The sequence below is a fragment of the Heptranchias perlo genome, unplaced genomic scaffold, assembly GCF_035084215.1.
Source record: "Heptranchias perlo isolate sHepPer1 unplaced genomic scaffold, sHepPer1.hap1 HAP1_SCAFFOLD_49, whole genome shotgun sequence".
In the NCBI taxonomy this organism is placed as follows: Eukaryota; Metazoa; Chordata; class Chondrichthyes; order Hexanchiformes; family Hexanchidae; genus Heptranchias; species Heptranchias perlo.
The window spans coordinates 5341187-5364219 of NW_027139505.1; the positions used below are offsets into that span (position 1 = coordinate 5341187).

The 23033-nt window shown below is 39.6% G+C and overlaps 1 long non-coding RNA gene across 1 annotated transcript; it reads right to left on the reverse strand.

Moving 5' to 3' along the window:
* Window positions 1-22: 22 nt before the first annotated feature.
* LOC137313902 (uncharacterized) lies at window positions 23-21297 on the reverse strand. Its single transcript, XR_010961118.1, has 4 exons — window positions 21068-21297; window positions 10603-10698; window positions 8280-8445; window positions 23-121 (listed from the first exon to the last, which is right to left on the reverse strand). It is a non-coding gene; the product is annotated as an uncharacterized lncRNA (long non-coding RNA).
* Between the last annotated feature and the right edge of the window lie 1736 nt (window positions 21298-23033).

Genomic DNA, 23033 nt, shown 5'->3' on the forward strand with positions numbered 1-23033 from the left:
AAATGGTTATATTTGCATCAGGGACATTGTTTACTGAAGATCCATCGATTTTCTAATGTTTGCGCTTCAACCCTGGGGCCAAGAGCCAGTGTTTCGTCAGTGAGCTGAGGAGAGACTGTTTCTGTAAGAGAGTACATTAACCATTTAACCGCCGAATTAAACTATCGTTGAGCATCAATCACCTCATTCAATGTGGGAATGAGTACTGATTTTTAACAGTTAAATTGATCACAGTAAAAATTCAGCAGATACACCAGTTACATTGCTAAATCCGGAATGGACCATTCCTGGTGCAAAGATTGGATTGCCCTCATTTTGAGGGGCTTCACAGACAGTAATAAATAGCCCCTCCCCGGGTTGGAAGTTTCCGCAGAGAGAAAGATTTTGATGACAGATTGTGGTGATAATTCCGAGGGACGGATTGTTGCGATCAATCCCGGGGACAGATTGTGGTGATAATTCCGAGGGGCGGATTGTCGTGATCAATCCCAGGGACAGATTGCGATATGTCCCCATTTCTCTCTAATCCCCCCCACCCCGCCCATGTTTGTTGACAAGTATTGAAGATTCATTCGGGCCGGAGACACATGTAGTCAGAGTGCATTAAATGAAATTTCTAAAATGATAAAAGGATTCCACAAGCAATTATTTCGAATTTTAAAGAACGTACAGCACAGAAACAGGTCATTCGGCAGAAAAGGTCCATGCTCCACACGAACCTCCTCCCTTCATCTCCCCCTATCAGCATACCCCTCTATTCCTTTCGCCTCAATGACTATATTTAACTTCCATTAAATGCCACTCGCCTCAACTACTCCTTGTGGTAGTGAGTTCCATATTCCAACCACTCTCTGGTTAACAACATTCCTGCTGAATTCCATATTGGATTTATTCGTGACTATCTTATATTTATGGTCCAGAGTTCTGGTTTCTCCGGCAAGTGGAAACAAGTTCACTACGTCTTTACTCTCAAACTCTTACATAATCTTAAAGACCTCTCACAGGCCACCACTCCATCTTCCTTTTGCAATGGAAAAGAGCCCCATGTTGCTCAATCTTTCCTGACAGGTATACGTTCTCAGTTCTGGTATCATCCAAGTAATTATGTTTTGCACCTTCTCCAGTGCCTCTATATCCTTTTTTTATAATATGGAGGCCAGAACTGTTCACAATAATCCAAGTGTGGCCTAATCGAGGTTCTGTACAAACTAAACTTAACTTCTCTGCTGAACAAGTCTAGAAAAATATTCAGTGCTTGATTTGCTTTTTTGTGGCCTTATTAAGCTGCATCGCGACAGCTAGTGATTTCTATATCTGTACCACCAGAACCCTCTGCTCCTCAACCCTATTTAGAAACTTATTATCCAAGCAGCATGTGACCCTTTTTTTACGAACCAAACTATAATACTTTACAATCATTAGATACAGAGAAGGCATTTCCTCTGATGGAGGAGTCCAGGACAAAGAGGCACAATATTAAAATTAGCGCTCGGCCGTTCAGGAGTGAAACTGTGACGCACTTTTTCGCACAAAGTTTACTGGAAATGTGGAATTCCTTCCTTCGATAGGTTATGGATTTTGGATCAACTGAAATTTTGAAGACTGAAAGCGGCAGTTTTTTTGAGGTAAGGTTATCAAGCGAAATGGAATAAAGGGCAGGTGAATAGAATTCAGGTACAGAGCAGCCATGATCTAATTAAATGGGAGAACAGAATCGAGGGGCTGAATGGCCTACTCCTGTTCCTATGTTCGTTTATGTGCTGGATTATGAATTCCGGCATTTGGTGAATGTGAAGGTTAACCATAAATTCTGCACAATGGCTTCATCACTGGATGGTTTGAACGTTGCCTTTAAATGGGTGTATCGTAGTATCACAGTAATTACAGCACAGGAAGAGTCCATTCGGCCCTTGATGCCTGTGCTGGCTTTTTGAAAGTGCTATCCAATTAGTCCCTTTCCCCTGCTCTTTCCCCATTGCCCTGTAAATTTTTCCCTTCAAGTTTTTTATTCAATTCCCCTTTGAAAGTTACTATTTAATCTGTCTTTTTGCTCCTCTTATTCCCTTTTCTTTAGATCTCCTCTCTTCTTTCTGTATTCAGCCTGGTTCTCAACTGTATTATGAACCTTATATTCGCCATGAGCCTCCGTTTCCTGTTTAATTTTAAGTTCTATCCCTTTAGTCATCCATGGAAGTCTCGCTTTGGGTGGCTTTACTTTCTCCTCGGACGGATGTGTCTGCACTGCACCCGAACCAAATGTGCTGTGACTGGCTGGTTTTATTTAAGGCTGAGCTCCATCTGTTCTTTATTTTTCTTATTCGTTCATGGGATGTGGGCATCGCTGGCAGGGCCGGCATTTATTGCCCATCCCGAATTGCCCTTGAGAAGGTGGTGGTGAGCCGCCTTCTTGAAGCGCTGCAATCCGTGTGGTGAACTTCGCAGAATTCCAGGGTAGTAAAGATCAGATAATCGATGCGAGAGAATCGAAGATAAACTTTGTTAAATATAGTTTAGTGAACAGACCCACTGTTCCAACCTGTGTCCAGTCAGAATTAAACTGTGCTCTATATTTGGAGACAGTTTCCTGGAAGTAAAGGGAATTAGGGGTTACGGGGAGCGGACAGGAAATTGGACATAATTTAGATTTGAGGTTAGGATCAGATCAGCCATGATCTTATTGAATGGCGGAGCAGGCTCGAGGGGCCGATTGGCCTACTCCTGCTCCTATTTCTTATGTTATTATGTTCTTATTGTGACGAGATTGCCTGCATTAATCCGGTCCTAAGGGAGAAGATCATGGCCTGGATTGTTCCTGTCCGGCATTGCTTTCCTTTCATTCCTGTCGTTACTTGTTTAATGCATTATTTCTGTAACAATATCAGGAGAGACTGAACAGGCTGTGGCTGTTAAGGAGAAGACTGATAGATGACCTGATAGATTTTTTTTTATATTCGGAAGGGATTCCTTAGGGTAGACCAAGAGAAGATGTTTCCCCTCGAGGGCAGTCCAAAACTAGAGTCAATGCATTTCAAATATTACTGATGAATCCAAGATAGTATTCAGGAGATACAGCTTACTCAGAGAGTGGTGAGAATGTGCAACTCGTTACCACATGGAATGGTTGAGGCGAAAAGTGCAGATGCATTTCAGGGGAAGACAGTTAAATACGTGAGGGGGCGAGCAATAGAAATATCAGTTGATAAGGTGCGAGGAAGTATGTGGGAGAACGCTCGTGTGGAGCATAAATCCAGTCAAAGACCTGTTGGGCAAAATGGGCTGTTCCTGAGCTGTACAATTCTATGTAATTGAATGAATATTTTTATCACACCAGCTCTTTCATCAACACAGATAGTGCCAGAATCATGAGCCCTATATTGAGCAGGGGTCCTGTCAGTAATAACAGGGCTATATTGAGCAGAGGTAGAGTCAGTTATATCAGCCCTATATTAAGCACAGATACTGTCAGTAATACCAGCTATGGAATCAAAACAGACACCGTCAGTGTAAGAACCCTATAATTCTCACAAATACTGTCATCATTAAGCTGTATAGTATCAGCATAGATACTGTCAGCAATATCAGCTCCAAATTCAGTACAAGCACTGTCAGTAATATCAGCGCTATATTGAGCACAGACACTTTCAGTAATATCAGCTCGACAAGCAACACAGATACAGTCAGTAATATCAGCGTTATACTGCGCACAGATACAGTCAGTAATATCAGCGCTATATTGCGCACAGAAACATTGATTAAGAGGGAAAAATAGATTACTTGCATGGAACAAAAAAGCAGACTGTAATAACTTCTGCAAGCGGGAATATGGTATTGAGATCGAGGACCAGCCATGATCCTATTGAATGGCGGAGTCGGCTCGAAGGGCCGAATGGCCGACTCCTGCTCCTCTTTACCATGACTCTGTGACTCGATTGCCGAGATTTCCACCTTCAGCAGGAGGTGTCAGATCGCCCGTCCATTCCAACCCTGCCACATTTTCACTTCTATTTACCTGGATTCCATTAAAAGTAATTGACAGCATTTTATGGGCTGATGGCATGAAATTTCCTAAAGTGCTCTCCCGGGGAGTGACGCTCCTCCGCAAGTTCTACTGCCCGGATTGTGAGTCCGCTGAAGGTAGTATTAACCCCCGGTGATGAATGGTGGAGAATAAAACCCTCCACGGCTTCGGTTTCGCGCTCTCCACACTTTGTTTGGTTAGTTTCCCTGTTCGGATCTTTGACATTTTCACCATTTTAACATTTTTGTTCTTGAAATGTCTCTCATTTACTCCGCAGGGAATTTTTGTCACCTCTCAGTTCCTTAATTTCCTGAAGGACATTCCAGTTCAGTCAACTCATGAAATTCCCTCGAACTCCTGTTTGTCGCCTCCGATCTGCCCTTTTCCCAGTTCCACAAAAACTGTTTTACTTTGTTTTCCGTCCACTCAAGAGTTGTATCCGAACCATTACCCTGTCCTTTGTACAGATACTGACCGATCCGCTGGGTATTTTCACCACTGCCTTTCATTGTTTCAAATTCACTATAATTGCAGTTTGATCCATTTCTTTACCGTTTGGCCTGTTTCTCTTCTGTTACCTTCTATGATTCTAAGTTACATAAGAACATAAGAAATAGGAGCAGGAGTAGGCCAATCGGCCACTCGAGCCTGCTCCGCCATTCAATAAGATCATGGCTGATCTGATCCAAACCTCAAATATAAATTCATATCCAATTTCCTGGCCGCTTCCCGGAACCCCTAATTTCTTTACTTCTTGGAAACTGTCGATTTCTGTTTTAAATTCATTCAATGATGTAGCTTCCACAGCATCCTGGGGCAGCAAATTCCACAGACCTACTACCCTCTGAGTGAAGAAGTTTCTCCTCATCTCAGTTTTGAAAGAGCAGCCCCTTTTTCGAAGATTATGCCCCCTAGTTCTAGTTTCACCCATCCTTGGGAACATCCTTCCAGCACCCACCCGATCAAGACCCTTCACAATCTTATATGTTTCAATAAGATCGCCTCTCATTCTTCTGAACTCCAATGAGTAGAGTCCCAATCTACTCAACCTCTCCTCATATGTCCACCCCCTCATCCCCGGGATTAACCGATTGAACCTTCCATGTACTGCCTCGAGAGCAAGTATGTCTTTTCTTAAGTATGGACACCAAATCTGTATGCAGTATTCCAGGTGCGGTCTCACCAATACCTTATATAACTGCAGCAATACTTCCCTGTTTTTATATTCTATCCCCCTAGCAATAAAAGCCAACATTCCGTTGGCCTTCTTGATCACCTGCTGCACCTTCATACGAACTTTTTGATTTACTTGCACGAGGACCCCCAGATCCCTTTGTACTGCAGTACTTTCCAGTTTCTCGCCATTAAGATAATAACTTGTTCTCTGATTTTTCCTGCCAAAGTGCATAACCTCACATTTTCCAATATTGTATTCCATCTGCCAAATCTCCGCCCACTCACCAAGCCTGTCTATATCCCCCTATCGGTTTTTTATGTCCTCCTCAGTCTCCACTTTCCCTCCCATCTTTGTATCATCTGCAAACGTTGATACGTTACACTCGGTGCCAGCCTCCAAATCGTTAATATAGATTGTAAAGAATTGGGGACCCAGCACCGACCCCTGCGGAACACCACTGGCTACTGGTTGCCAGTCCGAGAATGAACCATTTATCCTAACTCTCTGCTACCTGTTAGGTAACCAATCACCACCGATTCCAGAATATTACCACCAATCCAGTGATTCTTTATCTTGATCAATAATTTTTTATGTGGCACCTTGTCGAATGCCTTCTGGAAGTCTAAATACATTATGTCCATTGGTTCCCCTTCATCCACCCTGTACGTTATGACCTCAAAGAACTGAAGCAAATTTGTCAGACATGAATTCCCCTTCGTAAAGCCATGCTGACTTTGTCCTATTAAATTATGTTTATCCAAATGTTCTGCTGCTGTCTCCAAAATTTTACCAACCACAGATGTTTGGCGAACTGGTATATAATTTCCAGCCTTCTGCCTACTACCCTTTTTAAATAAAGGTATTACATTAGCAGTTTACCAATCTTCCGGGACCTTTTCCGAGTCCAGTGTATTTTAGAAAATTATTACCAAAGCATCCACAATCCTTACTGCCACTTCCCTCAAGACCCTCCGATGTAAGCCATCAGGTCCAGGGGATTTATCCGCCTTGAGTCCCATTAATTAACTGAGTACCAATTCCTTGGTGACTTTAATCGTATTTCGCTCCTCCCCGCCTCGAGCCGCCGGTTTGTCCAGTGTTGGGATATTCTTAGTGTCCTCTACCGCAAAGACTGAAACAAAATATTTGTTCAGCATTTTTGCCATCTCCATGTTTCCCACCATTAATTTCCCCGTCTCATCCTCTAAGAGACCCCCGTTTGCCTTAGCCACCCTTTTTCTATTGATATAACAATAGAATCTCTTGCTATCTGTTTTTATATTTTTTAGCTAAATTATTTTCATAATCTATCTTCCCTTTCTTAATCAATCCTTTAGTTACTTTTTGCTGTCTTTTGAAGACTTCCCAATCTTCTATCCTCTCACTAAGTTTGGCTACCTTATATGTCCTTGCTTTTAGTCGGATACTATCCTTAATTTCTTTACTTCGCCACGGATGGCTATCATTTTTTTACACCCTTTTTTCCTCAGTGGAATATATATTTTTTTGAAAGTTGTAAAATAACTCCTTGAATGAACACCATTGCTCATGTACCGCCTTACACTTTAATCTATTTTCCCAGTCCACTTTAATCAATTCCGCTCTCATACCATCATAGTCTCCTTTATTCAAGCTCAGTCCGCTTGTTTGAGAACCAATCTTCTCACTCTCTACTTGGATATGGAATGTAACCATGTTATGGTCACTCATTCCAAGGGGATCCTTCACTAGGACATTATTAATTAATCCTGGCTCATTACACAGGATTGGTCCAAGGTTGCTTGCCCACTTGTAGGTTCAGTTACAGACTGCTCAAGAAATCCATCCCGAATACACTCAATAAACTCTTCCTCAAGGCTGCCCTGCCCAATTTGATTTGTCCAGTTAATTTGATAGTTAAAATACCCCATACTTATAGCTGTTCGCTTGTTACATGCCCCGACTATTTCCTGATTAATACTTCTTCCAGCAGAGTTGCTACCATTTGGAGGCCTATATACTACGCCCTCTAGTGTTCTTTTCCCCTTATTAATCCTGATCTCCACCCAAACTGTTTCATTATCCTGATCCTTTGTTCCAATATCATTTCTCTGTATTACAGTGATTGCTTCCTTTATTATCATAGCCACCTCACATCCCCTTCCTTCCTGCCTGTCCTTCCGGATTGTTAAATACCCTGCCATATTTAATTCCCAGTCGTTGTCACCGTGCAGCCATGTTTCTGTAATAGCCACAAGATCATACCCATACGTAGTTATTTGTGCCGTTAACTCGTCCATTTTGTTACGAATGCTACGTGCTTTCAGATAAAGAACTTTCAAATATGTTTTGTGACACGTAGTTCCAGCTTTTTCCTTTTTTAACACTTTACCTTTTACTCCATACATTGTGCCCCTTCCTGACAAGCTTTCCTCTGTCTCCCTGCTCAGGTTCCCAACCCCCTGCCACAGCTTTGATGCTGTGTTAATCGCCATACGCTTTCTCGTTGTTAATTAATCTGTCGTACACTTCCTTTCCGCTGCTCTACGCTTTTCCCTCTCACTTGTTCTTGAACAACTGTTTGTCCTATTTGTATTGTAGATTTCCCCTGGGTCTTCCCCTCTCTTGCTGCTTTCAATTTTATTCCCTTCTGACTCCGCGCTCAGATTCCCATCCCCCTGCCACTCTAGTTTAAACCTTCCCCAACAGCACTCGCAAAAACCCCCGCGAGGACATTGGTCCCGGTCCTGCTCGGGTGTAACCCGTCACGCTTGTACAGGTCCCACCTTCCCCAGAACCGGTCCCAATGTCGCAGGAATCGGAATCCCTCCCTCCTACACCATCCCTGCAGCCACGCATTCAACCTGTCTATTCTCCTGTTCCTATACTCAATAGCACGTGGCACCGGTACGAATCCTGAGATCACTAACTTTGAAGTCCTGCTTTTTAATTTATCGGCTAACTCCTTAAATTCACCTTCCAGACCTCATCCCTTTTTTACCTATATCGTTGGTACCAATATGGACCACGACAACCAGCTCTGATATCCTGTTGGTTCTGTAATGTTTAAATAATGCAAACTCATCACGTTCCCCTCCCACTTACCCGATGTTCTTGTCCACTGAAATGTCACTCGTGTGTTGACAACGAGCTGACTCCGTCCACCCCTTCTTCAACTGCCTGTTCTCGTCTGTCTCGATAGAATTTCGTCAACTGGAACAGTTGTTAACCGGCAGACTTTGTCAAGACCTCAGTGATCGCAGTGTTCGGTCTGTGAACAACAATGGAGAAAACTAAACATATTATCGACCTTCCATCCGGGCGGTTAAATTTCCTCTTACACCAAACGGGTGCCGCCTCCTGTGAGCCACGTTATCAAATACCTTCTGAAAACTCATATATACCGCATGTGTTACAATCCATTTATCTATGTAGTCACGTCTCAATAAGGCTGTATCAAATTTGTCAACTACAATGTCAAATGTCTGCAGATAATCCGTTCCAGCCTTCACTGAATCATAAATGATTCGACGTGAAATTACAGATTCGAGAAGTTTGCCCACAAATGACGTTATAGAATCATAGAATCATAGAATCATAGAAGTTACAACATGGAAACAGGCCCTTCGGCCCAACATGTCCATGTCGCCCAGTTTATACCACTAAGCTTGTCCCAATTGCCTGCACTTGGCCCATATCCCTCTATACCCATCTTACCCATGTAACTGTCCAAATGCTTTTTAAAAGACAAAATTGTACCCGCCTCTACTACTGCCTCTGGCAGCTCGTTCCAGACACTCACCACCCTTTGAGTGAAAAAATTGCCCCTCTGGACCCTCTGGACCCTTTTGTATCTCTCCCCTCTCACGTTGTCTAATAAGTCTCTGGTTATCTGATTGCCACATTCTCCCTGTTTTAACACAGACAGTACTTGGTCTCTTTCAGTCCACCTGGATATTTTCATTAACAATTGCGTGTTCAAAAATTGTGAGTTTTGAAAAAATATGGTCAGAGTCCCTCCTATCTGTTCTCTGACTTCCTTTAACAGCCTCGGGTACGTTATCTCTGAGCTCAGTGACTAATCCACCTCGGCTATTACATTCAGAGCCAAATCCTTCTCGACAGTTGTCTCGAAATATGGCTCCACACCCTCCTCACTCTCGCTGAAGATGCTGTATCGACATCTTTGTATGGAATACTTTTACTGTCAATAGTTTGATACTGCGATACGTTGATTCTTTGAAACCATCATTTTCATATCTGCCATCATTTTTAGAAACTGTAGGCAATATTTTGTATCTCGCCAAAAGTTCATCCAATCCAGCCCTGTCTGATCGATACCATATCACATCCCTCAAGAGTCTAACTTTCCAAACGTGTTTGGAATGATTTTTAGATTCACAGACATAACACACAATCTGAACTCCAATTCACTGGAATGTTGACACGTTCTCGTTTTTTTTAATTTTTAGATATCAAGTTACATCTTCTGTCACTACTTCAAAAAACTCCTTCCTTTTTTCATGGTAATCTCTTTTCAAAAATTCATAAATCTTCTGTTCCTGCTCCAACAGTTTTATTATTTCCACTCTCTTGTCTCAGTTCCGGATATTTCACACGCTCCAGTCTTATCAGGTGAAACCCTCCCACTGCTCCATACACCCAGTCTGTCAAACCGTTTTTGTTGGTTGGTTGAGATCGTAACCGTCCGTTCCCTTCTTCCTGAACTCTCCCTCGTGTCCTAAGAACATGAAGCCTTCACTCCTGCTCCAGCCCTCCTGCCACATATTCACCAGCGTCATGTTGTCCTCAGTGAGGGCCCAGTGCACAACAATTCGGAGATCACCAACCTGTGGCCATGCTTTTCAGTCCAGAGCTCAAATTTGAATATTCCCTTTATAAACGTAATTCGAACCGTGTTATTGATTCCGACCATGACTATTTTCCGCTCTCCGTTCCTTTCCAGAGATGGTCCCACCTGTTCCAGGAAGTTCTTCCCCCTGGCACCAGGGCGGCAACGTATCACTTGGACCTGCTCAGCTCTGCAGAAGAGTCTGTCTATTCCCCTGACAATAGAATCTCGCACCACTCTCGCTCTCCTATTCCTGTACCCCACCTCCTCTCACCTATCTCCCACTCGGGCTGCCTCCCACTGCTCCCTGGTTTCACACTGTTACTCAGGAAGACCAATCTGAGTGACTGTTTCTATCCGCCTTACAGTCCATAACATCAGGTGTTTATTGGACAGTTCCAATACTGAGATCCCTCCAACTGTGACTGCACTGGCCCGGTAGATGGTCACTCACATTCTTTTATCTACACACTATATGCTCGGTTTCTTCTTCCTGTTTGAACAACAGGATATTTTTCATGATCTGGACCCTTTATCCGGACACAATTGATATTTTAAAGATTGTTCTGAACCTACCGGTGTCTATTCTCATTCTTGTTGATGATGTTGGATCTTCTCCCCGGTTTGGACCTTCAGCCATGGTGGTGACAGGCATTCCAAGATTTTGATGCTCTGTAATAAGTATATTAAAGGAAGGTTAGACTGAAATATTAAAATGAGAGGGAGGAACGTTGGCTTGTTAAATGTGATATGAAGTCTCTCCTTCCCCAGCAGTACAAAGCTGTTAGTTCTTGGATCGGGCACTTCTCGACTGTTACGATCAACTCTCCACATCAGGTGCGGCACAGACAGCTGCCCAGTGAAACTCAATGAGTCCCGCTGATTTCCACAACCCAGTTCGAGATGTCCGAAATTCTGCAGTGGGAGCACCAGTTGGTAAGATTTACTTGCAGTGCAGGCCAGCACCAAACTTATTCCTGAGGTAGTGAATATTCTGAAGGGTGATATGGAGCGAGGTGATGAATTAAATGATCCTTCACTCAGTTTTACTCAGTCTGGCGCTATTGTATTATTTTATTCACAGATTTGTTTTTTTAATTCTTTTGATTTGTTGAGTTTTTATATTAAATTCTTTTATTTTGTGAACCTGATAATTATCGACAAACACAATATGGAGCTGGGTGTGATTTCTCTGCTCTCGATGGGTAGTGACATTGTCCGTGTGTTCAGGGAGATGCGTTTTGGTTGGTACTTCCTTTTGAATATATTTACCTTATCTCTCATGGTATCAGCACCTGACTAATGAGCACTGTAGGAGGTTAGGAATTTTACTAATTGAACACTAATGTATAATGTTATGAATTGTGTAACTTTAAACAGATGCTGCACATTTATTTTTGGATTATTCTTCGGGGTCTTACAATCTCAGCAAACACCACAAATATATAAGTTGTAGATTTGACGGCAATTTTAAAATCATAATTCTCCTCGTGTGCGTGTGCCTCCTTCTGTGTGTGCACACAGGCAAGAGCAACTAATCAAACTATCAGTCACTGTATTATCCTTTCCACACTGTGGAAATGTAAACGCGATTAATCTCAGTTAGTAGTTTCATCAAACTATAGTTGAAGTTATTCGCTGGGACTAATATAATAACAAGATTAAATTGTGCAGTTACACTTTATGTAAATTAGTGATGGACCTTCCTCCCTTTTGATAATTTCAATAGTTACTTTTTATATGAAAATTAGTGATGGACCCACCTGCAAGGTGGTAATTTCAGAAGATGTTTTTTAAAATAAAGATTAGTGATGAACCCTCTTCCTTGTTTGTAAATTCAGTAGTTTCTTCTTGTATAAAGATGAATGATGGACCCACCGACATGTTGGTAATTTCAGTCGTTGATTTTCATATGAAGATTAGTGATGGACCCTCCTCCCTGTTGGTGATTTCAGTAGTTATTTTTTATGTACAGATTAGTGATGGACTCTTCTACCTATTGGCAATTTGATTAGTTACTTTTTATATAAAGATTAGTGATGGACCCTCCTATCTGTTGTTAATTTCAGTAGTTAATTTTTATATAAAGATCAGTGATGGATGCTCCGAACTTTTGGCATTTTCAGTAGTAACGTTTTATATAAAGATTGGTGTTGGACCCTCCTACCTGTTGGTAATTTCAGTGGTTACATTCTATAGAAATATTAGGGCTGGACCCACCACCCTGTTGTTAATTTCAGCAGATACTTTTTATATAAAGATTGGTGATGGACCCTGCTCCCCGTTGGAAATGTGAGTTGTCACTTTTTAAATAAAGATTAGTGATGGGCCTTCCTGCCTTTTGGTCATTTCAGTTACTCTTTATATAAAAAATATGATGGACCCTCCTACCCGTTGGAAAATTGAGTTGATACGTTTTATATAAAGATTAATGATCGACCCTCCTCCCTGTTGTAAATTTCAGTAGTTACTTTTTATATAAGGATTAGTGATAGACCCTCCTACCACTTGGTAAATTGAGTTGTTACTTTTCATATAATGATTGTATGGACTCTTCTACTTGTTGGTCATTCAGTCGTTACATTTTATATAAAGATTCGTGATGGACTCCACTCCCTGTTCGTAATTTCAGTAGTTACTTTTCTTATAAAGATTAATGATGGACCCTACTCCCTGCTGGCAATTTCAGTAGTTACTTTTTATATAAAGATAAGTGATGGACCCTTCTGCCTGTTGGTAATTTCAATAGTTACTTTTCATAAAACGATTAATAATGGTCCCTACTTCCTGTTGGAAATTTGAGTAGCTACTTTTTATATAAGGATTAGTGATGGACCCTCCAACCTGTAGGTAATTTCAGTTGCTACTTTTTATTCAATAATTAATGATGGACCCTCCTCCGTGTTGGTAATTTGAGTTGTTACGTTTCATATCAAGACGAGTGATTGACACTCCTACCTCTTGGTAATGCAGTGGTTACTTCCGATATGGAAAGTAGTGATGGACCCTCCTACCTCTTGGTTACTTGAGTAGTTACTTCTTATATAAGGATTAGTGTTGGACACTCTTCCCTTTTGGTAATTTCTGTGGTTAATTTTAATATAAAGATTAGTGATGGACCTTCATACCTGTTGGTAATTTCAGCAGTTAGTTTGGACATAAAGATTAGTGATGGACCTTCCTACCTCTTCGTGATTTCAGTTGTTACGTGTAATATAAAGATTTGGGATGGACCCTCCTACCTCTTGGTAATTTCATTGTTTCCATGCTTTATAGAGATAAATGATGCATGCTCCACTCTGTTGTTAATTTCAGTTTTTATTTAAACATTAATTATGGACTCTCCTACCAGATGGTAAATTGAGTTGTTAGTTTTTAATAAAAGATGAGTTTGGACTCTTCTACTTGTTGATAATTCAGTAATTACATTCTATATAAAGATTAGTGATGGTCCCTCCTCCATGTTGCTAATTTCATTCGTTACATTTAAAGAAGATTAGTGATGGACCCTCCTTCCTGTTGTTAATTTCAGTGATTACTTTTTATACAAAGATTAGTGATAGAGCCTCCAATCTGTTGGTAATTTCAGTAGTTACATTTTATATAATGTTTCGTGATGGACCCTCCTCCCTGTTGGTGATTTGAGTAGTTACTTTTTATGTAAAGATTAGTGATGGACTCTCCAACCTGTTGTTAATTTCAGTCGTTAATTTTTATATAAAGATCAGTGATGGATGCTCCGACCTGTTGGCATTTTCAGTAGTAACTTTTCATATAAAGATTGGTGTTGGACCCTCCTACCTGTTGGTAATTTCAGTGGTTACATTCTATAGAAATATTAGTGATGGACCCTCCACCCTGTTGTTACTTTCAGCAGTTACTTTTTATATAAAGATTAGTGATGGACCCTGCTACCCGTTGGAAATGTGAGTTGCCACTTTTTAAATAAAGATTAGTGATGTGCCCTCAGGCCTTTTGGTAATATCAGTGGTTACTCTTTGTACAAAAATATGATGGACTCTCCTACCTGTTAGTAAATTGAGTTGATGAGTTTTATGTAAAGATTAAGGATCGACCCTCCTCCCTGTTGTAAATTTCTGTAGTTACTTTTTACATAAAGATTAGTGATGGACCTTGATACCTGTTGGTAATTTCAGCAGTTACTTTATACATAAAGATTAGTCATGGACCCTCCTACCAGTTGGTAAATTGAGTTGTTACTTTTTATATAATGATTAGTGATGGACCTTCATACCTGTTGGTAATTTCAGCAGTTACTTTACACATAACGATTAGTGATGGAGCCTCCTACCTCTTCGTAATTTCAGTTATTACGTGTTATATAAAGATTAGTGATGGACCCTCCTGCCTCCTGGTAATTTCATTGTTTACATGCTTTGTATAGATAAATGATGCACGCTCCTCTCTGTTGTTAATTTCAGTTTTTATTTGAAGTTTAATGATGGACCCTCATACCAGATGACAAATTGAGTTGTTATTTTTTAACAAAAGATTAGTATGGACACTTCCACTTGTTGATAATTCAGTAGTTTCATTCTATATAAAGATTAGTGATGGACCCTCCTCCCTGTTGCTAATTTCAGTCGTTACTTTTTTGTATTAAGATTAGTGATGGACCCTCCTCGCTGTCGTTAATTTCAGTGGTTACTTTTTATATAAAGATGAATGATGTGTCCTCCTACCAGATGGCAAATTGCGTTGTTATTTTTTAGAAAAAGATGAGTGCTGGACTCTCCTCCCTTTCGTTAATTTCAGTGGTTACTTTTTATATCAAGATTAGTGATGGACCCTGATTCCTGTTGGTAATTTCAGTAGTTATGTTTTATATAAAGATTAGTGATGGAGCCTCCAATCTGTTGGCAATTTCAGCAGTTACATTTTATATAAAGTTGAATGATGGAGCCTTGTCCCTTTTGGTGATTTCAGTAGTTACTTTTTATGTAAAGATTAGTGATGGACTCTTCTACCTATTGGTAATTTGAGCAGTTACTTTTTGTATAAAGATTAGTGATGGACACTCCTCCCAGATGGTAAATCGAGTTGTTACTTTTTATATGAAGATTAGTATGGACTCTTCTACCTGTTGGTAATTTCAGTCGTTACTTTTTATATAAAGATAAGTAATGGACCCTCCTCCCTGTTGGTAATTTCAGTAGTTACTATTTATGTAAAGATCAGTGATGGATGATCCGACCTGTTTGCATTTTCAATAGTTACTCTTTATCTAAAGATTGGTGTTGGACCCTCCGACCGGTCGATAATTTCAGTGGTTACATTCCATAGAAATATGAGTGAAGGACCCTCCATCCTGTTGTTAATTTCAGTAGTTACTTTTCATATGAAGATGAGTGATTGACCCTGCTACACGTTGGAAATGTGAGTTGTCACTTCTTAAATAAAGATTAGTGATGGGCCCTCCTCCCTTTTGGTATTTTCAGTTGTTGCTTTTTACAATAAGATTCGTGATGGACCTTCCTACCTGTTGATAATTTCAGTAGTTACTCTTCATACAAAAATATGGTGGACCCTCCTACTTGTTGGAAAATTGAGTTGATACGTTTTATATAAAGATTAATGATCGACCCACCTCTCTGTTGTAAATTTCACTAGTTACTTTTTATATAAAGATTAGTGATGGACCTTGATACCTATTGGTAATTTCAATCGTTCCTTTATACATAAAGATTAGTGATGGAACCTCCTACCTCTTCGTAATTTCAGTTGTTACGTATTATATAAAGATTAGTGATGGACCCTCCTACCAGTTGGTTAAATGAGTTGTTAATTTTTATATAATGATTAGTATAGACTCATCTACCTATTGGTAATTTCAGTAGTAACTTTTTATATAAAGATAAGTAATGGACCCTCCTCCCGCATGGCAATTTCAGTAGTTACTATTTATATAAAGATCAGTGATGGATGCTCCTACCTGTTGGCAATTTCAGTGGTTACATTCTATCGAAAGATTAGTGATGGACCCTCATCCCTGTTGTTAATTTCAGTAGTTACTTTTGATATTAAGATTGGTGATGGACCTTGATACCTATTGGTAATTTCAACCGTTACTTTATACATAAAGATTAGTGATGGAACCTCCCACCTCTTCGCAATTTCAGTTGTTACGTGTTATATAAAGATTAGTGATGGGTCCTCCTACCTGTTGATAATTTCAGTGGTTACTCTTTTGACAAAAAATATGATGGACCCTCCTAACTGTTGGTAAATTGAGTTGATACGTTTTATATAAAGATTAATGATCGACCCTTCTCTATGTTGTAAATTTCAGTAGTTACTTTTTATATTTAATTTGTGATGGACCTTCATACCTGTTGGTAATTTCAGCTGTTACTTTATACTTAAAGATTAGTGATGGACCCTCCTACCTTTTCGTAATTTCAGTTGTTACGTGTTATATAAAGATTAGTGATGGACCCTCCTACCAGATGGTAAATTGAGTTGTTAATATTCAACAAAAGATTAGTATGGTCTCTTCTACTTGTTGATAATTCAATAGTTACGTTCTATATAACGCTTAGTGATGGACCCTCCTCCCTGCTGTCAATTTCAGTGGTTACTTTTTATAAAAGATTAGTGATGGTCCCTCCTACCGGATGGTAAATTGTGTTGTTCGTTTTTATATAAAGATTAGTGATGGACTCTCCTCCCTGTTGTTAATTTCAGTGGTTAATTTTTCGATAAAGATTAGTGATGGAGCCTCCAATCTGTTGGTAATTTCAGTCGTTACATTTTATATAAAGTTTAGTGATGGAGCCTCCTCCCTGTTGGTGATTTCAGTCGTTACTTTTTATGTAAAGATTAGTGATGGACTCTTCTACCTGTTGTTAATTTCAGTGGTTACTTTTTATATAAAGATTAGTGGTGGACCCTCCTACCAGTTGGTAAATTGAGTTGTTACTTTTCATATAAAGGTTTGTATGGCCTCTGCCACCTGTTGGTAATTTCAGTCGTTACTATTTATATAACGATCAGGGATGAATGCTCCGACCTTTTGGCATTTTCAGTAGTTACTTTTCATATCAAGATTAGTGATGGACCCTCCTTTCAGTTGGTAAATTGAGTTGTTACTTTCCATATGAAGATTAATGATGGACACACCTCCCTGTTGATAACTTCAGTCGTTACTTTTTGTATAAAGATTAGTGATGGACCCTCCTACCAGTTGGTAAATTGAGTTGTTACTTTATTATATCAAGATTTCGATGGACTCTTCTAACTGTTGGTAATTTCAGTGGTTACTTTTTATATCAAGATTAGTGATGGACCCTCATTCCTGTTGGTAATTTCAGTGGTTACATTCTGTATAAAGTTTAGTGATGGAGCCTCCTCCCTTTTGGTGATTTCAGTAGTTACTTTCTATGTAAAGATTCGTGATGGACTCTTCCACCTCTTGGTAATTTGAACAGTTACTTTTTATATAAAGATTATTGATGGACCCTTCTACCTGTTGTTAATTTCAGTGGTTATTTTTTATAAAAGATTAGTGATGGACCCTCCTCCCTGTTGTTAATTTCAGTGGTTACTTTTTCGATAAAGTTTAGTGATGGAGCCTCCTCCCTTTTGGTGATTTCAGTCGTTAGTTTTTATGTAAAGATTAGTGATGGACCCTCCTACCACTTGTTAAATTGATTTGTGACATTTTATATAATTATTGTATGGACTCTTCTACTTGTTGGTAATTCAGTAGTTACATTTTGTATAAAGATTAGTGATGGGCTCTACTCCCTGTTCGTAATTTCAATCGTTACTTTTTATATAAAGATAATTTATGGACCCTCCTGCCTGTTGGTAATTTCAGCAGTTACTTTGTAAATAAAGATTAGTGATGGACCCTCCTACCTGTTGTTAATTTCAGTGGTTACTTTTTATATATAGATTAGTGATGGACCCTCCTACCAGTTGGTAAATTGAGTTGTTACTTGTTATATAAAGATTTGTATGGCCTCTGCTACCTGTTGGTAATTTGAGTCGTTACTATTTATATAAAGATCAGGGATGAATGCTCCGACCTTTTGGCATTTTCAGTAGTTACTTTTCATATCAAGATTAGTGATGGACCCTCCTTTCAGTTGGTAAATTGAGTTGTTACTTTCCATATGAAGATTAATGATGGACACACCTCCCTGTTGATAACTTCAGTCGTTACTTTTTGTATAAAGATTAGTGATGGACCCTCCTACCAGTTGGTAAATTGAGTTGTTACTTTATTATATCAAGATTTCTATGGACTCTTCTAACTGTTGGTAATTTCAGTGGTTACTTTTTATATCAAGATTAGTGATGGAGCCTCCTCCCTTTTGGTGATTTCAGTAGTTACCTTCTATGTGAAGATTCGTGATGGACTCTTCTACCTATTGGTAATTTGAACAGTTACTTTTTATATAAAGATTATTGATGGACCCTCCTACCTGTTGTTAATTTCAGTGGTTACTTTTTATATAAAGATTAGTGATGGACCCTCCTACCAGTTGGTAAATTGAGTTGTTAATTTTTATATAAAGAATTGTATGGACTCTTCTACCTGTTGGTAATTTCAGTAGTTTATTTTCAGAAAAGGATAAGTAATGGACCCTCCTCCCTCTTGGTAATTTCAGTAGTTACTATTTGTATAAAGATCAGTGATGGATGCTCCGACCTGTTGGCATTTTCAGTAGTAACTTTTGATATAAAGATTGGTGTTAGACCCTCCTACCTTTTTGTAATTTGACTTGTTACTTTCCTTATGAAGATTAATGATGGACCCTCCCCCCTGTTGTTAATTTCAGTTGTTACTTTTTATATAAAGATTAGTGATGGACCCTCCTACCTGTTGGCAAATTGAGTTGTTACTTTTTATATAATTATTTGTATGTTCTCTTCTACCTGTTGGTAATTTCAGTAGTTTCTTTTTATATAAAGATAATTAATGGACCCTCCTCCCTGTTTGTAATTTCAGTAGTTACTATTTATATAAATATCAGTGATGGATGCTCCGACCTGTTGGCATTTTCAGTAGTATCTTTTTCTATCAAGATTGGTGTTGGACCCTCCGACTTTTACTATAAAGATTAATGATGGACCCTCATTCCTGTTTGTAATTTGAGTAGTTACTTTTTATATAAATGTTAGTGATGGAGCTTCCAACCTGTTGGTAATTTCAGTCGTTACTTTTTATGTAAAGTTTAGTGATGGAATCTTCCACCTATCGGTAATTTGAGTAGTTGCTTTTCATATAAAGATTAGTGATGGATCCCCCTACCAGTTTGTAATTTCAGTAGTTACTTTTTAATAAAGATTAGCGATGGACACTCCTTCATGTTGGTAATTTCATTAGTTGCTTTTCATTCAAAGATTAGTGATTGACACTGCTACCTGTTCGTAACTTGCGTCGCTATTTTCTGTATCAAGATTCGTGATGGACCCTCCTCCCTGTTGATCATTTCAGTTGTTACTTTTTATATAAATATTAGTGATGGACCCTGCTACGTGTTGGTAATTTCAGTAGTAACTTTTATTAAAGATTAGTGATGCACACTCATACCTGTTGGTAATTTCATTAGTTGCTTTTTATACAAAGAGTCGTGATGGACGCTCCAACCTGTTGATCTTTTCAGTAGATACTTCTTATATAAAGATTGATGATGGACCCACTCATCTGTTGTTAAATTAAGTTGTAACTTTACTTTTAAAGGTTAATGATGGACCCTCCACCCTCTTGGTAACTTCAGTGGTTACTTTTTACATAAATAATTGGTGACGTACCCTGCTACCTGTTGGTAATTTCAGTCGTTACTTTTTATATTATGATTAGTGATGGGTCTACCCTCTGTTGGTAAATTGAGTTGTTAGTTTTTCTTTAAAGATTAGTGATGGACTCTTCAACATGTTAATTTGACTAGTTACTTTTTACATTATGATTGATCCTCCTACCTGTTGGTAATTCCGTTGTTTATTTTTTATATATAGTTTAGTGATGGACCCTCCTACCTGTTGGTAATTTCAGTAGTTATATTTTATATAAAGATTAGCGAAGGGACTACCAACTGTTGGTAAATTGAGTTGTTATTTTTCATATAAAGATTAGTGATGGGTCTACCTACTGTTGGTAAATTGAATTGTTACTTTTTTTGTAAAGATTAGTGAACGGACCCTCCTACCTGTTGATGTTAAAAGTAACTTCTCAAATTACCAAGGTTATCGATCAGGAAGCACCGATCTGTGTGAAAGATGGTTTCAGCCCGGAACAAGTTTCCCGTTAAAACATTCCTGAAGTTTGTTTCTGTCTGAAGGGAGAGGCCTCTCTTTCTTCAGTTGAGCCAGTTTAACAAATAACATCCTCAATAAGATATTTTAGAGAAAACAGTAGTCCCTGCTCCATTCTCCCCATCTAATTCGCATGACACGAATTAATTATAATTAATCAGGAACAAGATTTATCTCCTACTTTGCTCCTATCCTGCGATTGGATCACCTTCAGTCCGGCCTCGGGTAACCATGGGCTGATTTTCCAGGTGCCCGGCAGAGAGCAATATTCGGCCATTGCGAATGTGTTAACCCTTTCCTGAGCTGAACTGTGTGTTCGATCAGTCTTTGATCAAATCAATATATTGTACCAGGCACAAAACGGCTCAGTGAGTCAGAAGAACCAGTGTCACAGTTAAAAATAAATGCATAAAACGGACAGTTTCCCACACCTGACATGGGAAGTAGGCACCGCTGGACAAGGAAGGTGTAAATCTCCAGAGTTCGTGTTCCTGCTTTCTGTCCTGTAACCGCTTTAAAATGTGTCTGTGGGGAGATTGGTGGAGTCCATAAAGGGATAAGCCCTGAAATTCGCTGTGTGAAATAGCGGGCCTTCAGTCAGTGTCTGAGCGAACAATTGGTGAATTTTTCCATCCGCGAGGATTAGAGAGCTCCGTTCGCCAGGGGAACATATCTGACCGCGGGAAATTGGCTTTGGAAAAGAGGATGAGGCAGAAAAAGTTAAATAAAAAAGACATTGACACCACATTAGCCTTACCTTGATTCCGCAAGGATTTTCCGTCCCTCAATGTCCGTGCAGATTTTGCAAATTATATCCTTGTTATTTCATTGTAATCAATCGAGTACAAGTTCTTTGCTTTATTTTAACAGTTCAAAACTAGGGAGTTTGATCTGCTCCTTCTTATGTGAGATTCAGAGCTCCGCCCTCCATGAAAGCTACTGCCAAACATCAGGATGGATTTCAACACAAACATTCCTCATTTGTTTCAGAACAGGGAGCGGCCCTTCTGGTGGAATCAAATCGAACCGGGTTGACAATTCGCTGCCAAGTCAATTGTGAACAAAGTCAGTTGTACATTTTACCTTTTCTCTTCTTGTTCCAGGGCAGTTCAGTAAAACAGATATTTGGTTCGAAATAAATTGTTACATTTGCTTCAGGGACATTGTTTACTGAAGACCCATCGATTTTCTAATGTTTGCGCTTCAACCCTGGGCCAATAGCCAGTGTTTCGTCAGTGAGCTGAGGAGAGGCTGTGTCTGTCGGTGAGGACATTAACCATTTAACCGCCGAATTAAACTACCGCTGAGCATCAATCACCTCAATCAGTGGGAGAATCAGTACTGACTTTCCAAAGTTACATTTCGGAGCAAAGGAACAGAGAAACAGGAGTTGGCCATCAAGCCCCTCGTGCCTACTCCGCCATTTGATAAGATCATGGCTGATCTGTGATCTAACTCCACATACCTGACTTTGGCCCATATCCCTTCATACCTTTGGTTGCCAAAAAGCTATCTATCTCAGATTTAAATTTAGCAATTGAGCGAGTATCAATAGCCATTTGCTGAAGAGCGCTCCAAACTTCGACAACCCTTTGTGTGTAGAAATGTTTCCTAATCTCGCTCCTGAAAGGTCTGGCTCTAATTTTTAGACTGTGCCCCCGACTCCTAAAATCCCCAACCAGCGAAAAGAGTTTCTCTCTATCCACCCTATCCGTTCCGCTTAATATCATAGTAAATATTCAGCAGATTCACCAGTTACATTGTTAAATCCGGAATGGATCATTCCTGATATGAAGATTGGATTGCTCACATTTTGAGGAGGTTCACAGACGGTAATACATAGCCCCTCCCCGGGTTGAAAGTTTCCGAACAGAGAAAGTGTTTGAGGACAGATTGTGATGATAATTCCGAGGGACGGATTGTTGTGATCAATCCCAGGGACAGATTGTGGTGATAATTCCGAGGGATGGATTGTTGTGATCAATCCCAGGGACAGATTGTGGTGATAATTCCGAGGGACGGATTGCTGTGATCAATCCCAGGGATAGATTGTGGTGATAATTCCGAGGGACGGATTGCTGTGATCAATCCCGGGGATAGATTGTGTTGATAATTCCGAGGGGGGGATTGTTGTAATCAATCCCTGGGATAGATTGCGATATTTCCCCCTTTCTCACTAATTCCCCGCTTGTTTTTTGACCAGGATTGAGGATTCATTCGGGCCGGAGACACAGCCTGAAGCGGCGTCAACAAACAATCCCCAACATTTATCTTCATGTGAACTCTCCCTCCACAGCTTGTTTCAATCTATCGCTGATTGAAGCGGAGTTTTATTCATTCGAACCAAAACCTTCAGACGAATGATTCATATAATTAAATATACTGGTAATTGGACAATTTGGGTCAATGGTGGGTTGAAATATCATTAAATACACTGTTAAGTGGACAGTGTGGGTAAATGGTGGGTTCATATATCATTAAATACAATGTTAAATGGAGAGTGTGGGTAAATGGTGGGTTTATATATCATTAAATTCGCTGTTAAATAGACAGTGTGGGTAAATGGTGGTTTTATACATCATTAAATACACTGTTAAATGGACCGTGTGGGTCAATGGAGTGTTTATATATAATTAATTACACGTTTAATTGGACAACGTGGGTAAATGGTAGGTTTATTTATCATTAAATACACAGTTAAATGGACAGTGTGGTTACCACCT